This window comes from Lissotriton helveticus, chromosome 8, assembly GCF_964261635.1.
Source record: "Lissotriton helveticus chromosome 8, aLisHel1.1, whole genome shotgun sequence".
Lineage (NCBI taxonomy): Eukaryota > Metazoa > Chordata > Amphibia > Caudata > Salamandridae > Lissotriton > Lissotriton helveticus.
Genome location: NC_136069.1, coordinates 1,231,387,015 through 1,231,404,108, shown reverse-complemented (window position 1 = coordinate 1,231,404,108; position 17,094 = coordinate 1,231,387,015). Strand labels below are relative to the sequence as shown.

At 41.4% G+C, this 17,094-nt stretch overlaps 1 long non-coding RNA gene across 1 annotated transcript; it reads right to left on the bottom strand.

The window, feature by feature from the left end:
• Positions 1-3,722: 3,722 nt before the first annotated feature.
• Positions 3,723-4,603, bottom strand: LOC144771936 (uncharacterized). Its single transcript, XR_013599554.1, has 3 exons — positions 4,538-4,603; positions 3,893-4,023; positions 3,723-3,798 (listed from the first exon to the last, which is right to left on the bottom strand). It is a non-coding gene; the product is annotated as an uncharacterized LOC144771936 (long non-coding RNA).
• Positions 4,604-17,094: the final 12,491 nt, after the last annotated feature.

Below are 17,094 nucleotides of genomic sequence, written 5' to 3'. Positions count from 1 at the left end.
TTGAGTCATATTATGCAGTTGTGTTGTCTTTGATTGTTATACAGCTAGGTCGAAATGTTGTGCTGCATTACACTAAAGCGTTGCGATGTGTTTGAGTTGGGATGTATTACTGCATTTTGCTGGTGTGTTGTACTATATATTTGCATTGCACAATTTTTTGCTGTGCTGTGCTTTTAATGGTTTATCCACACTATGTGTGGGAGGGTATGCTCAGACGTGAGTCCCTTGCTCATTGCACCATCAGGATTCAAGCAAGCCGGGCCGAAGAAGGCTGTGATGCCAGAAACCGGTCCCCGGAAGCTTGTTTCCTTACCAGTATAAGAATTGGCTTGGTAGTTTGGTTTGCCCTGTTCCCATCATGCACAGGAACAGACTAATTTGCATATAGCCAGGTTCTGAGCTGGGATGGTGCATTGAGCTAAAAAAACGGTGATGGATTAAAACCATGATCTCTTGACTTGGTAAGAGTATTCTGCATCATTCAGAAACTCTGTCCATCACCACCCCCCTTTTCCAAAATCGTGCTTTTAATGTGACAGTGTTATATTTCTATATTGTCCTAGTGTGTTGTTGGTTTTGTTATGTTGTATTGACATTGAATAGTTGCAGTGTTATGGTATGAGTAGCATGATGTTGTGTTGCTGTGATGTAATTGTGTTGTTGTTGAACCTCTGGGTTGCCTAAATATGTACATTCTTGTCATGTCATACCACTCCACAAACCACTTTCACAATAAAGTGATAAGAACTCTTTGCACCAAGAGCTATACTATTTACTATGCAGGACATGTAACAGTGGATGCTGGAAGATATTTTGAGGTAAGTAAAACACAACGGGCCTCAGTTACAACAAAAGGATGCAGCGCTGCGTTGCAAGCCATCTTGCTGCGCTGCGTCATTAACAATAATATGACGTATTTTTGTGCTTTCCCCTACCATGTCACACAATTTGCTGCCATGCACCAACACAGGCCCCCATTTGTCATGTTGCAAGGGCACCTGCGTTGTAGGGGTGCCGGTTTTTGTGCAGGAAGGGAGACCTTCCGGCACAAAAACAATAATGATGACGTTTTTCTGTTTCTATGCATTCTGCAGAATGCTGCATTCATTGAAAAATTAAAAAAATACGATATTTCTCCTCGTTGTTCCTCCATAAACCCCCCAAGGGAGGTGTAGGATTCTGACGTATCACCAGGTTTACGACACATTGTAAATCTGGGTGTTGCGTGGGAACACTCACAGCAACACCCATGGCACACCCCTTTCACGCAAGCGAAGCAATACATGAAAAGGGGACATATTTACACGGCTATGAAAAGCCACGCACAACACTGTGCCGCTGGCGCGTCAAAAAAAGTGACGCACCGGCAGCGCAAGGTGCTTATAAATAAGCCCCAACTTTTATACATATAATAACACCTAAAAGCATAATGTAATTAAATAGCAACTCATACTCAAACCACTAAATAATAGTTCAACCACAGTCAAATCTTGTTTAGTGTTATGGGTAACGCGGGATGTAATCTCATCTACAAGCTTATTTATAACAGTTGTAATTGCACACAGTCACATCAAGGTTGAGGCCATGAGCATTGAATTTGGCTGTGTGAGTTATGGTTTGCATTGCTGTAGTGTGGGTTATGAATTGTGGTCCTAACCATTACTTGCCAAATTTCAGTGGTTTTTCCGTTTCGATTTTTTAACCATAACTGCACTTTAACTGTAGTTTATACTTCCAATACCTCTGTCTGCATTAGATATGTCTCCAGCAAGCTTAAGGAAATAAATATTCTGAATGACATCTAAGAGGCTACCAACTTTGGTGCAGATTTTTGAAATGGTTTAAAAGTTATCAGGTATCCCCCCAAAAAAATCCAGTTGCTATAATAATGAGATTTCAAATGGAAAATTGCTGCATTCTACCTATACAGAACTGTAGATGGTAACTGTGGATAACAAATTAAATCAGGGACATTTGTATAGCGCAACACATCACTCGAAAGTCTCATGGCACTTGCAGACGGCTCTGATAAAGATGCTAGCTTAATTGTCAAATAGCCATGACTTCAGCTTCTTACAAAAGCGGTTATGATCAGGGATGGTACGTAAGAGTGAGGGGATTTTGTTCCATGATGCCGGAGCGAGAAAGGAGAAATGTCTACCTCCTTTTCTGGCGGTGCGAATTCTGAGAGGAGTAAGCAATGAAACGTTGCTAGATCTAAGCACCCTACATGGCTGGTACCAGCATCGTTTTTTGGACCAATATCTTGGGCCTCTTCTATAAATATGCTTGTGGGTCAGACAAAGAATCTTAAAAAGAATTCACTTTCTTACCGGAAGCCAATGTAGTGATCTTAGACAGGGAGCGGAGGAGGATCTAGGCGGAAGGTGAAGAACCAGCCTAGCTGCAGTGTTCTGCTGGATTTGAAGTCTGTTCAAAAAGTTTTCATTAATTGAGAACAATAGAGCATTTCCGTAACCCATTCAATTTATTATTAATCCCTGGAGTAATGGTTTCCTGGCCTCAGTAGGAATCCATTTGAAAACCTTTCGTAGGCTGCGCATCACTCCGAAACAGGTGCCAATGAAGTGGTTAATCTGACTTTTCACGGACAATTGATTGTCCATGTAGAAACCTACATTTCGTACTGTTGGTTTGGAGCTTGGACAAGGGCCAAGGTTGGGAGGCCACCGGTCGTGGGACCAGTGCTCCTGAAAAAAATTAAAAAGGGAGGTCTCCTCACATATCCAATGACGGGACGAGGAGAGAGAAGAAACAGGAAATCAGAACAGTCCCTATTATTGCCTATAAAACAAGGATACAATTATCCTCAACTATACTACCATAGCTCAAGAGATCTTTGCATTTATATCCACTCCAGACATTAATACATAATAAGCCAACGATAAAATCAGAGTTATACACAATTTATTTTAAAATATACAAAGACAAATGTCAAATACAGTACCACAGTGCAAAAAATGTAAAAAACAGAATGTTTACGGTTTTTGTCAGCACCCTACCAATGGGTCAATGGTGCAAACACAATTCATACATGAACAAACAATTAAAAAAGCAAATCGCTATTAAAAACAAGTTGTCGACGCAGCGTTTCGGTTTCTATGATGACACCTTCATCAGGACAGGGTTCTATACAGTAAAGAAACACAATATTAACAACAATAATTTTCTTAAAAACACAACTTTATCTCCATCTGTTCTTGAAAAATTTTTTTCTAGTTTTTTCACACACATTTGACAATTGATTAACGTATTACAGAAAAGCATTGTGTCATGGGGAAAATTATTTTGCATGGGGTGCCAGGGTACATGGGAAAGTGGCAGCGTGATCTCTTGAGCTAAGAAGAACAAAAGCATTATATGCTTCCAGGTTGACATGTTTCTAAATTCACAATACACCCAGGGATAGTCCGAGACTATTCAAGTTTATAATATTTCTAAATATAGACACTTTTATACTTACTCTAACAGGGCGTACTCTTTTGAAATGAGAGACGTCTTCCTCTTTTATTAATTTGAGGTAGCAGTCCTTAGTTCATCATAGGACATCAGGTACACAAATAGTGGTGGACGGGTAAAGTATCTTTTAGTGTCTGAAACAATAAACACCATCCTATATGCTCATACTGTAGTAAATATGAGAGTCTAAAAAAATAATAATTTTTTTTAAAAAAACTAGTGCTCAAGGGTCAGTCAATTACCTTTGCTATACACTGGATTTTCCTGGTCGTTGAGGAAAAAGGAGCCACCGATATGAGGGACCTTTGTATAGGATTCCTTAAAAAATATAGAATAAGGACCATATCAATTTGGATTACAATTGGGAGAGTCGGAGTTTACTCATTAACCTTTATCATTGTATAATGCTTACCCTGTATTTTTAGGGATCAGTCCGGAGTATGAGCCGTGGCTGGATGCCTTCCGGTTTTGTTATGTAATTAAAACCAAGTTGCAGATTACTTTTCTTCACTCTGCTTGGCGGGGGTTTTTTTGTATTACCACCTTAAGGAAAACATATATGTGTATATATCAGTAGCGGTTTTTGGTTGATTCCTAATTCATTAGCACCTATATTTATCTCTTTCGAAAGACCAGGCCAATTCCCTTAAATAACAAAGCTTTTATTTTCTGCTTACAGGTCTATTTATCCGACACAGTCAGATGTGATTGAAATTAATGTGTACGAAATATTATCCGTTTGTTATAGAATAGCTATAAGCTTTTAACAGTATTTGTAATTTCAATAATATGGTGTACAAACGAGGAGCCTGTGTGTCACCAAGCGCCCCCTCCGCATCTCTAGGTGTCGTTTCACTATTAATCTACCCTTCGTTGCTTAGGGAAATCTAGTAACTTAGCTCGTCTTTTTCAATGATATCGTCGAGACCGAGCTGTTTGTTAAGGTTATTCTGCGATGTTACAACTAGAGCTCCTTAGCTTAACCTCTAGCTGGCAAAGTTAACTAGAGCGCAAAGGGTCGAAATTACCCCATTTCTTTCGGTGTGAAAACGCTTACCTTCTATTTAATATTCGGCCTCCCTGCTCCTTTTTCACTCGTATTCGTCCGTTCTGTCGATACGCCCATCTTGTGTTTTGATGGTATTTAAACATTTCTGGTTCGCGCGTTTTCAATGAAAAATCGCGAGACTACGCTTACGTATTTCTTTATGCGACCCACAAAGGGAACTACTGCAGTAGTTTACATATAATTTTCATGGAATTCACGGGAGACTTCAGGTTTTATTCATGATTAATTTATTCATTTAATGGAAAAACACGCTCGATATTGTGTTTTTTTGTGCAAGCGCTAATGATTCGCGCATCTATAAAATACCGAGTTACGTTTGTAAAAAACCGGTATTCATGCTGATTGTGTTATTGTTCATCTTATCCATACTGTAAGGAGCCATGAGGAACAGGAGTTTGTAGGGAAGAGTATTCTCTATCTGGGTATTTCGATAATACAATTTATTTATAATAAACGTTCCCAGTCTTCTTTATTATTCAGCCCATTTCTAACGGTGTTAAAGCGGGACATGAAAAACTGCTCTCGTTTTTTCCTTTTGAGATCGATGTCTCCTCCTCTTAGGTTTGTTTGGATACTTTCCACTCCACACCATGATAGATCTTTCACCGTGTGGTTGGCCTCTTGCCAATGATCAGTCAATGGGGCACCTCTTTTTTTTGTCCTAATTGCAGATTTGTGTTCTGTAATTCTAAGGCGAATTTCTCGACCTGTCTCTCCTATATAAGTTAAGTTGCATGGGCATCTTATCAAATATATCAAATTCTTGGAACGACAATTAATAAAGGATTTGATTTTATGTTTCACCTTGTCTTGTTCAATGTGGTCACCTTTAATGATGTTATCACAGTTTACGACACATTGTAAATCTGGGTGTTGCGTGGGAACACTCACAGCAACACCCATGGCACACCCCTTTCACGCAAGCGAAGCAATACATGAAAAGGGGACATATTTACACGGCTATGAAAAGCCACGCACAACACTGTGCCGCTGGCGCGTCAAAAAAAGTGACGCACCGGCAGCGCAAGGTGCTTATAAATAAGCCCCAACTTTTATACATATAATAACACCTAAAAGCATAATGTAATTAAATAGCAACTCATACTCAAACCACTAAATAATAGTTCAACCACAGTCAAATCTTGTTTAGTGTTATGGGTAACGCGGGATGTAATCTCATCTACAAGCTTATTTATAACAGTTGTAATTGCACACAGTCACATCAAGGTTGAGGCCATGAGCATTGAATTTGGCTGTGTGAGTTATGGTTTGCATTGCTGTAGTGTGGGTTATGAATTGTGGTCCTAACCATTACTTGCAAATTTCAGTGGTTTTTCCGTTTCGATTTTTTAACCATAACTGCACTTTAACTGTAGTTTATACTTCCAATACCTCTGTCTGCATTAGATATGTCTCCAGCAAGCTTAAGGAAATAAATATTCTGAATGACATCTAAGAGGCTACCAACTTTGGTGCAGATTTTTGAAATGGTTTAAAAGTTATCAGGTATCCCCCCAAAAAAATCCAGTTGCTATAATAATGAGATTTCAAATGGAAAATTGCTGCATTCTACCTATACAGAACTGTAGATGGTAACTGTGGATAACAAATTAAATCAGGGACATTTGTATAGCGCAACACATCACTCGAAAGTCTCATGGCACTTGCAGACGGCTCTGATAAAGATGCTAGCTTAATTGTCAAATAGCCATGACTTCAGCTTCTTACAAAAGCGGTTATGATCAGGGATGGTACGTAAGAGTGAGGGGATTTTGTTCCATGATGCCGGAGCGAGAAAGGAGAAATGTCTACCTCCTTTTCTGGCGGTGCGAATTCTGAGAGGAGTAAGCAATGAAACGTTGCTAGATCTAAGCACCCTACATGGCTGGTACCAGCATCGTTTTTTGGACCAATATCTTGGGCCTCTTCTATAAATATGCTTGTGGGTCAGACAAAGAATCTTAAAAAGAATTCACTTTCTTACCGGAAGCCAATGTAGTGATCTTAGACAGGGAGCGGAGGAGGATCTAGGCGGAAGGTGAAGAACCAGCCTAGCTGCAGTGTTCTGCTGGATTTGAAGTCTGTTCAAAAAGTTTTCATTAATTGAGAACAATAGAGCATTTCCGTAACCCATTCAATTTATTATTAATCCCTGGAGTAATGGTTTCCTGGCCTCAGTAGGAATCCATTTGAAAACCTTTCGTAGGCTGCGCATCACTCCGAAACAGGTGCCAATGAAGTGGTTAATCTGACTTTTCACGGACAATTGATTGTCCATGTAGAAACCTACATTTCGTACTGTTGGTTTGGAGCTTGGACAAGGGCCAAGGTTGGGAGGCCACCGGTCGTGGGACCAGTGCTCCTGAGCCTTACCAAAAAGCATGATCTCTGACTTGCCTCCATTTAGCTGGAGGTGATTGGAGCACATCCACCTGTCGATATGGGACATGCATTTTTTGAAACACTGCTTTGTTTCTACGGGGTATGGGCCTATGGTGATCAGAATCTGCGTGTCATCTGTGTAAGATATGACATCAAAACCGTGAGATCTGATCACCTTGGCCAGCGGCGTCATATAAAGGTTAAAGAGGGTCGGGCTCAAAATAGAGCCCTGTGGCACTCCCATTTTAAGGAAGTTTTTCACCAAGAAGTTAGATAAAAAAGAAGAGTGAAGCTTAAGTTGTTTATGATGTCACTGAGAACCCCAGTGTGAAAAAACAGACCCATTATTCACTCTTTAGCCATCTAATTTTATGTGATGTATGGAACCCCAAATTATCTGTCCCTTCTTCCAACATATGCATGGGGACACAGGAGCAATAGGGGAGTCATATGTAACAGGGCTTGCTTCTAAATTATATAAAACCCTTGACATATACCCTTCCCCCAATAGCCCCCTAAATTGAACATTTAAGAATTGTCCTCCAGCTACGTACCACCCACCCTCTGAATATAACCTCCTCCACTCACATCCAAATATAAAGAGAAGAAATTAGCCTCCTACTGCCTCTGTGGCTTCTCAACACCTCCCTGCCCAAAAGAGCTGGTTCTGTGCAAACAGCATCTTTATGAGAGCTGCTAGTCAACCCAGCACTGCACAGGACTGAACTGACACAGAAGAAGGTGGATGGTGGAGGCACAGTGCTGCCTGTCTGTTCCTACCTCCCTCAGCAGAAGAAAAAGAGTGAAATCACCAATCACTATTCCATTGTCACACTCGAGTCTCTTGAGACCTGGCAGGGTGGCGGCAGTTAAGGGTAGTGATTTCTTCCTTTTGTGATGTCATAGCAGTGGTTAGCTACTTTTGTTACTCACTATGGTTAGATCACAGCAGCGAATAACTGCATTTCAAACTGGCTGTTCATGACTGAGACTTCCAATAGAAGGAAAATAAAGCATGTAATATATATGGAGAATTACATGGTGTTTGTTTTTATCACCATTTTTAGCCTGGGGAGGACACTGATTTGAGAGAGATGAAGTCTCAGATAAGTAATGCTGCTCCTCCCATTTCAAGAAAAACAATAGCACATCACTCTTTATGCATTAGCATGTATGGTTTATGCCACACTATTCTTTTATATGCATTGGTTATAATACCCTGGATTTTTAGAGATGTAGCACACATTTTCATGGCATAGGAAATCTGCCTTTTCTGCGTGGTCATGCCTGGATTTTTTCCCTTTTGCTGAGGACCCTATAAAGCTTAGAACTCTGTGCACTTTACCCCTGCTAACCCGTAGTAAAGTATCTTTGATCCCCCTTTTAAAAATAAGGGAAGTGGCATAACGTTAATTCACACATATAATGTACTCAAAGGTCCCTATTATTCAGTCCCTAGTGTAAAGTACATGGTGACTGACTGTAGCAGTGTAAAAACTGTAATTCAACCTTTCAAATAAATGCATTTAACAATATAAAACCTTCCTTTTTAAATTTGAATGAGGCAGATCTATGTAGGCCTTATAGCCCACAAGTCAGGGCGTACATGGGAACACGTCCTGGACCTGCAGAAGATCAGAAGGGCATGACCTGCTGTCTGTAAACAATGAGGAACCCTGAAGGACTGGACTTGCTCCCTCTTTCACCTTGAACAAAGATGTGGACTCTAAGAGTCATAAGGCTGACCTCCTGTTTAAGCTATGGGGATACACCAAGCTGCAAGAGACCTTTTCCTGGAAGCACCCAACTGACCAGTGGCAACTGGACCTGAACTGGATACTGCTGTTGGCCTCTTCCTTGCACCCTATGAGTGTGAAGTGCCTCTGTTGGGTCCCAGGGGTGCTTTAGAAGTGTACTCCCGTGGTGGATTGGGACCCAAAGGTCTAATTCAGAAAGGCAAATCTTTGATGAGGACCAACCTGGTTTGTGTACCCAACCCACGGTTCATCAATGTTGGCCTCCAATTGCATCTAGATCCCGGTATATTGGTATCAGTGACTAATATTGGCACTTTGTGCTTTTTGGAGCTATTTCAACGTAAAGCATTTTATTGTGGAATTTCTACTTAAAACTTTAAAAAATCATATATTCCTTACAGGATTTTTATTCTTTGATGTCATTTTGTTTATTACGTTTTTCACTCTATATTTCGAATCATTTTGTGATATTTATTTTTCATTTTGACTTTGTTACAGTTTTGGTACTGTATAAATCCATTACACATTACCCTTAATTAAGCCTGTCTGCTCTGCACTATAGCTAAAAAGGGACTGAGCTCAGCTTAACTTAGTGACTTTTAGGGTACACTCTCACAAAGGTTGTGATTGTTCCTTGAGGTGGGTAGTCACCCACCCCAAAAACTTAATACAATTTCTTGCAAATGCCCATCAGTTTGAAGTAGTGAAGAACAAGAGTATTATGGTCCAGAAAGTTTAGACCTTTTTGCCTTTACTACAGCAATAATATCAGATTTGACCTTTGCACTATTGTACTGATGGACACAATCTGTGTTTTTGAATATGCTTGTGCTAAATAAAATATAGTAATGGTCCACATTTATTTTATATGGCATGGCATACAATTTTAAATGCTAGGGAGTGAGGCTTGGCTAAAGGAAATGTAGCTGCTGAAATTTGCATCTAATGCTTTTAAAAATGTGTAAACAGCCGTAAATGTGGTTTTTGTGGAGTATCTTTAAACTAAGCTAAATTTCTATTATTTGATTGTTTTGTGGTTTACGTGAAGGTCTTAGTTTTGTTTCACTTTACTTTAAAAAATTGCCACAGATAGGAGATGAAAGTGGAAGACGTTCCTCAATCTGACTGAATTTCTTACGTTTGTCCTGACAAACCAAAAGTGTAATTTGACTCAAAATGTTTACAGTTGAATACAAATGGATGCACATGAATGCAACACAACACAACTGTTAAATTAGATTTCTGGCCAAATATTCAGGTGAAAGATTTGGCTTTGTTTGCAGAATCCAGTTCATCCCTATTTTGCCTAGTAAGGGTCATCCTTTCTTTCTGGCTACAGAGTCACAGAGTCACACCCTCCCAGGCCCCTCTGTGTTTGTGGTGAAGTTGTGAAAACTGCTCCTTTGCTACCCTTGCAAATGAGAATCGCTCTTCTTGAACTGAAAAATGTAGAAAAGGACCTTTGTTCCCAGAGTGTTCCTAGGAGGTAAGGTGGTAAAGGAGTAGATACCACCATAGTTTGTCACTAAACTGTGGCATGTGGTGGGGTTCTGCTAGAAGAAGTTTTCTCTATGGCGCGATCTGGATTGGTAAATACCCAAGTGAGGTAAGAGGCTGATTATTGCTGTTAAAGCCAGTTATTCACTGGGTAACACTTCCAGTTATCTTTCCTCTTAGAGTTTCAGTTCAAGTGCTTGCCAAATTAAGGGAGAGGCAAGACCTTGGACACCAGCTCCAATAGTGAATATGGGAGAAGGCCACCCACAAACAAGATCTGGACAGGTCAATCTTTACTATTTGCTCTGCATGCCATTGGACAAACTGGAGCACATTACTGTAAGCACTAACCTGATATGCAACATCAACATAAACCAACATTAGCATTGGAAGGCTCTTTGGAGATCATTAAGGCCTGTACGGCCCACAGGAAAATACAACTCAACCAGAACTCCTCATGTTGGTCCCCAGTCAGTAAGCCAATCAAGCATTCCCTCTTCTGATGCTTCTGATGTTTATTGGCGAAGAGCCCTGTTTGGAGTCTGTGTGTCATTATGACCTGGATCTTATACTTCTTCATCAAATATAACATTCATCAAAGCCTCCCTCTTTCATAATGATCTGCTGAGGCCCATCCTCACCTTTATCAATAAAAACAGAGCCCGAACATGTTGGGCCAATCAATAGATTATGTCAACAGTTTGTATACCAGACTCCCTAAAGGGTACCTAGAACAACTTTATAAATGCAAATACTGTAATTTGTAAGCCTTCTTCCCTAAGGAAAAGAGATCAAGTAACAGTAATAGACATCTATAATCCACTATAAGAGCAGTGGTCTGTGCGTTTTAATTATGTCAATTTGTTGAAATGCCAATAAAAAAAAGAAAAAAAAGGACCAATCGACCTGGTCGGAGGCCTTCTCTGCGTCCAAAGATAGCAAGACCGCCGGGACGCCTTTGTTTCTGGACGTTATCGATTAAAAGTATTATTCTATGTAAATTGTCATGTGTCTGATGTCTCTTGATAAAGCCAGACTGATCCAGATGGATCAAGTCTGGAAGGAACTCGTCTAGCCTGCCAGCAAGTATCTTAAAGTATAGCTTAGCGTCCAGGTTTAGAAGAGCCATAGGTCTATAGGAGGCTCATAGTTGTGGGTGTTTCCCTGCCTTAGGGATCAGAGCGATCAACGCCTCCCCCATTGACGGGGATCCCTGTCTTATGGTCAAGTAATGTGATTTGTTGTTCAAAGTCCCCTACTTAGCTTGCAGGGTAATGCCATAATACCCAGAAATAAATGAATTCTTCTTCAGGCAATCTTTTCCATTTCCCCTATATTCTAAGTCTTTTATACCTAGATCTGGAACTTACTTGCTGAGTCCCTAGAAACTGAAGCAAAACACCTTCTGCAAGACCTGTCAGCCTTAGAATTGTCTTCCCCCAAACTTTTTGCTTTTACCCTCGATTTATTTGCTGGAATTCGTTTCTCTTGGCTCCAAGACTCTGCACACTTTAACACTGCTAACCAGTGTGGAAGTATTTGTGCTTTTGCCCTTACATGGTATCATGGCTTACACCTGATTGTCATATTTAAGTTGCTTATAAGTCTCCGGTAGAGTGGCTTACCATATACTCAGGGCATTCTAATGAAATGCTATTATTGGGCTTGCAACACTTATTGTGCCACCCACTTAAGAAACCTCTTAAAACATGCCCCGCAACCAAGGTCCATACAGCTCGCCAATGATGCCAGAATCGCACCAGAGTATGGCGAGTGGCGTGCTAAACAAAATGGAGTTGCCCTCTTATTTCACTCTTCAGTGCCCTTCCAGCTGCAGGACAGGAAGTTGAACAACTAGGGGAGATTCCTTATTGTTAAAGGGGTTCTGACGGATCGCCCCTAACTCCGGGCATTCAGATTTTCTCCCTACATTTCTCGCGGCCCTAGAGGGTTTTGCTTCAAAAGACAATTTTACTGGGGACTTTAATCTTATTTGAGACCAGTCAGTGGATACCACTAACCCACACAGATCACCTTCAGGAGTCTTTTCTAAGTCGCTTAAATACACACTTCTAAGGCTGTGGTTAATTGATCTTTGGAGGGCACCGAACTCCTCGACAAGCCACTTCTCCTCTTTTTCACACTTGCACACTCTAGGATAGACCACATCTTTCTGAGTCAGTCACTACGCCATGCAAGTCTGACAGCTAAATTGCAGTTAATATGCTTATCGGATCGTGCACCACTGGAAATTTGGGTTGACTGGCCGGCTCCCCGCTCTAGACTTAAAAGATGGTACTTCCCTAATATTCTTTGCAGGGACCGGCTGCTCCAAGACGAACTGAGAAAGTCAATCAAGGACTTCTTCATCAATAATGACCCTAAAGACACATTCTCCCTTAAACAACTGGGATGCCTTCAAGGCTTTTATGCGGGGCAAATGCATCGCTCTAGTCACCTCCTTGAGGAGGCAATAAAACTCGGAGAGGCTGTCCTTGGAGGAGGATTTACAGAAAGCAGAAAAATCTCACAGGAAGGACCCGTCCATAAAGGCCCAGTGGGAAGTAACAACATTAAACGGCAAGCTCCAGGCAATCTATTCTAAAAAGGCAAGGGGGACCCTTTTACGCTTCGAACGATGGTACGATATAATTGGCCCGCACCTGGTGAGAAAGCTACGGGCAAAACAAGAGAAGGAATACATCAGACAGATAGATGATGAGTTGGGGACTTATCACTACTGTCAGGAGGGGAAGGCAAGAGCCTTTCGTGAGTTCTATATAAAGCTAAAAAGCTCAATTAAGCGGACCCCCTATATGAGCTGGACCAACCTCAATATCTTGATTCGCTAGAACTCCCACAGGTCTCCCCAGTCACCAATTAAGTTTTGAGTCAACCTATAATGCAGGATGAGGACCAGAAGCTGATAGATGCTTTAAAACTCCATAGGTCCCCAAGAACAGATGGCTTTGGCGCACAGTTCTACAGAAAGCTTGGCGCTGAGTTGATGCCCCACTTGATGGATCTCTTTAATGAGATAACAACCTCGTATCATTCCTCCTCCATACATGTGCTTTCGTCAGTATACATATGGACATTTGAATATATTACAGTTGGCGTACACTATACATCCACTTCGATGGTATTCAAATATTCTACAAGAAATTTCCAATAGTCCCTAGGCCTTGATCTTGCTGGCAATTCTTCTTCATAAGTTTGTAGTGTATCCCTACAGTAAACTAGATCCTGAAGCCATTTTTTGGTCCGTGGCACATTCCTACTACCCCATTCCATTGACACCCTACGTTTTGCCATGAGCAAAGCAATCACACAAAACTTGCGTTTCACAGCACGGACTCCCTGAAGCAATCCTAATAAACATGTACGTATATTACATTCAATATGTATGCCCACCATAGCGCTCAATATTTGTGACACCTGTATCCAATATTCTGCTATTGCAGCACAAGACCAAGCAAGGTGAATAAAATCTGCGTTTTCACCATTACATCGTTGAAATCTTGAGTCTGCTCTTAGTCCCAACCTATAGAGTCGTGCAGGGGTATGATAGGTTTGATGCAGATATTTCAGATGTAATATGCGTAAATTACCATTTGGGGTCAATAGACTTGTTAGTGTTCCAGCTATGGTCCATTCTTGTTCTGTCAACGGAATGTCCAAACATGCATTCCATTTGTTCAGTGCTTTTTGCGCAGTTGCCGCTATATCCGCCTGCAAGTAACTGTATAATTTGGACACCAAGTGGCTAGAGGTAGGAGTAGTGAGTAACATTTGCAACGTTGTCAACTGTTGCGGTTCTGCTGGGTAAGATGGATATAACTTCTTTACTGCACCTTGAAGCCTGTGATAAGTGAATTTAAACAGGAGCATCTGATTACTAACAAATGATAGGTCTTCTAGTGTTTTAAATACCCCGTCACTGTACAAATCTCCATAGTGTCTATGCCCACTTGTTTGAGCAACCCCATTCCAACCTCTTCCTGCGTCACCGACAACTGCGGGTGATGATGTAGCAACATTGCCGGTGCATATAGCGGTAGTTTCTTTGCCTTTCTAGCCATCCTATTCCAAACATCATTCGTTGTATCAATAGTATTTATATCTCTGTTATGTAGCGGTGGCCTGCGATTTGTTATAATTGCATTCAGTGGTATTGGTAGCGCGTCCCCTTCTTCATTGGCTACACGTGTGAGATAAGGTATTTTGTGGTACCAGAAATGAGCATATTGTGCTTGGGCGCATAAATAATATAATAAAAAATCAGGGACCTTAAACCCGCCACGCGAGTAGGGTAACGTCAGTGCATGCAGGTCAATTTGTGCCTGCTTACCTGCCCATATCAGCCGTAGTGCCATAGTGGAGATTCTGTGGAATATTATCATAGGCGGTTTAATGGGGATATTATTAAAGAGGTAAAGGAGTTTTGGTAAAATCACCATCTTTACAATGGATGGCCATATGGTCAGCTAGAGAGAGCGTCAACCGGATCCATTTATCTATTTTCTCCTCTAGTGTACTTATCACCCTCCCATAGTATGTACGGATGACCACTTCCGGGTCTCTGTGAAACCATACACCCAAGTACTTCATCGGGTCTTCCTGCCACTCTAACGGGCAGGTGTGGTCCAATGGTGTCCGTTAGTGGTATAATTAGTGATTTAGACCAGTTTATCTTAAGCCCTGAGTGTTGCCTGAACTTTATATATTCTCGCAACAGTGGATTCAAGTGTTGCGCCGGATCCTTAACATAGAGCACCATGTCATCCTCATATAATGATATATTCAATGGCCTGTGTGGAAATTGGAGTGCGGAGTCTCAGTGACCTTGTCTTAATTTACAAGCTAGTGGCTCTAGTGCAATAGCAAATAAAAGGGGGGATAGCGGACAACCTTGCCTCGTGCCGCGTCCTATAACAATAGCATCTGAGATATATTTATTGATTTTTATTTGTGCTATCGGTGCTGTGTATAGCATCTTTACCCATTGCAAAAATATTGGTGGAAACCCCATATGCTGTAGGATTGTGTGCAGGTAAGTCCAGGCTATAGAATCGAATGCCTTGGCTGCATCCAGCATGATTGCAGCTGCCTTGGTAGTGGGTATTAGGTAATGGGATAATGCAAATAGGGTTCTGGTGTTGTGGGTTGTTGATCTCTCCGGGATAAATCCCGACTAGTCGGGTAACACCAAATTCGGCATCAAGGGTTTCAGCCTTGTGGCCAATAATTTAGAGAGGATTTTTGTGTCCACATTTATTAGGGATAGTGGCCTATAAGAAGCGCAGAGTTCCGGGTCTTTGTTGGGTTTCAAATGTGCTAACAACAGGGCCTTCCTTAATGTTTGCGGTAGTATTGATTTCTCATGGGCATCCCCATACATTGCTACTAAATAAGGGGCTATCTGATCAGCAAAAGCTTTATAAAATTCACCCGTGTAGCCATCAGGGCCTGGGGATTTGCCATTGGGAAGTGACTTAATTACCTCTGTTACCTCCTCAACTGTTATCGGCAAGGAGAGGTACTCTCTTTGGGCATCAGACAGCCATGCTATTGATACATCCTCCAGATATTGCATGATTTCTTCTGGTGAGGCCATAGGCCTTGCCGTGTATAGTTCCCCATATGTAGACATGAATTCTTTCAGAATACTCTGAGTATCACGGTGTAGCACTCCCTCTGAGTCCCTAATTCCCTGCACCACCGGCGGTGGGCGTCCTGAACATATTTTAGCCGCTAACACCGCCCCGGCCTGCCACCTTCACCGTACGATCTCGCCACTTGTTGTTTAGCGACATCTCTGAGTTTGTCTTCCGCGGATGCTTGATATTCTGATAATGTGGATCTAATGTCCCCCAGTATTTTAATATCCTGTGTTGCAGTATACTGGCGTTCTAATTCTCTGAGTTTATCCTCATGTATTGAGAGGTGTTGGCGTATGTCTTTTAGTATGCCTGCACTTGTGCTTATGCAAATCCCTCTTATGGTAGCTTTGAAGGCCTCCCACAGCAACCCTGGATCCTCCGTTGTGGGCTCATTCAGCACAAAGTATTCCGTAATGGCCTTACTAATGGTGTCCACATATATAGGATCAAGTAACGCTTTCGCATTGAATCACCAGCTAAATGGAGGAGGCATGTAGTACGGTATCGTGATTGTAAGTAATACCGGGCTATGATCCGATAGTGTTCTGGGTAGGTGCGATACAGAGTCTGTCCATAGTACTATGTCAGAGGTGCCCAACCAGTAGTCTATACATGACCAACTTTTGTGTGCAGCTGTCACGTGTGTTGCTTCTGAGAGGGTGGGATGTTGTGATCTCCATATATCAGTAAGCTGTCTGTCCTCTATAATATCTTGTAGTTTACGTAAAGCCCGTTTATGAGTTTCTGTTGATGTATTTGACCTGTCCACCTCCTCATTAAGCACAGTGTTGAAATCCCCTCCCCATATCATTGGAACATCTAGTAGTTTGTTTAACTTCTGCCATATTGTTTGGTAAAATTCAGGGTCGTCAATGTTTGGTCCTTATATATTGACCAAATTCAGTCTGACCCCTCAAGGACCCTGTTATAACCACATATCTCCCCTCTCTGTCTGTGTGGGTGTTTTCTACCTGGAAATTTATGCCCTTCCTAATCAATATCAGGACCCCTCTAGAATATGATGAGTAGGTAGACCCATGTGTAAACTCTGCCCACTTGTGTCCCACCCGGGTAATGGTATTCGGGGCAATATGTGTTTCTTGCAGGAATGCTATGTCAATCTGTAATCTAGACAGATATGTGAATATTTGACGTATTTTTTTCGGGTATTTAAGGCCTCTGATGTTCCAAGTCAGTAGGTTTAAATGTGCAGGCAGTAATTTCTCATTAGTCTTTACCATCTTAG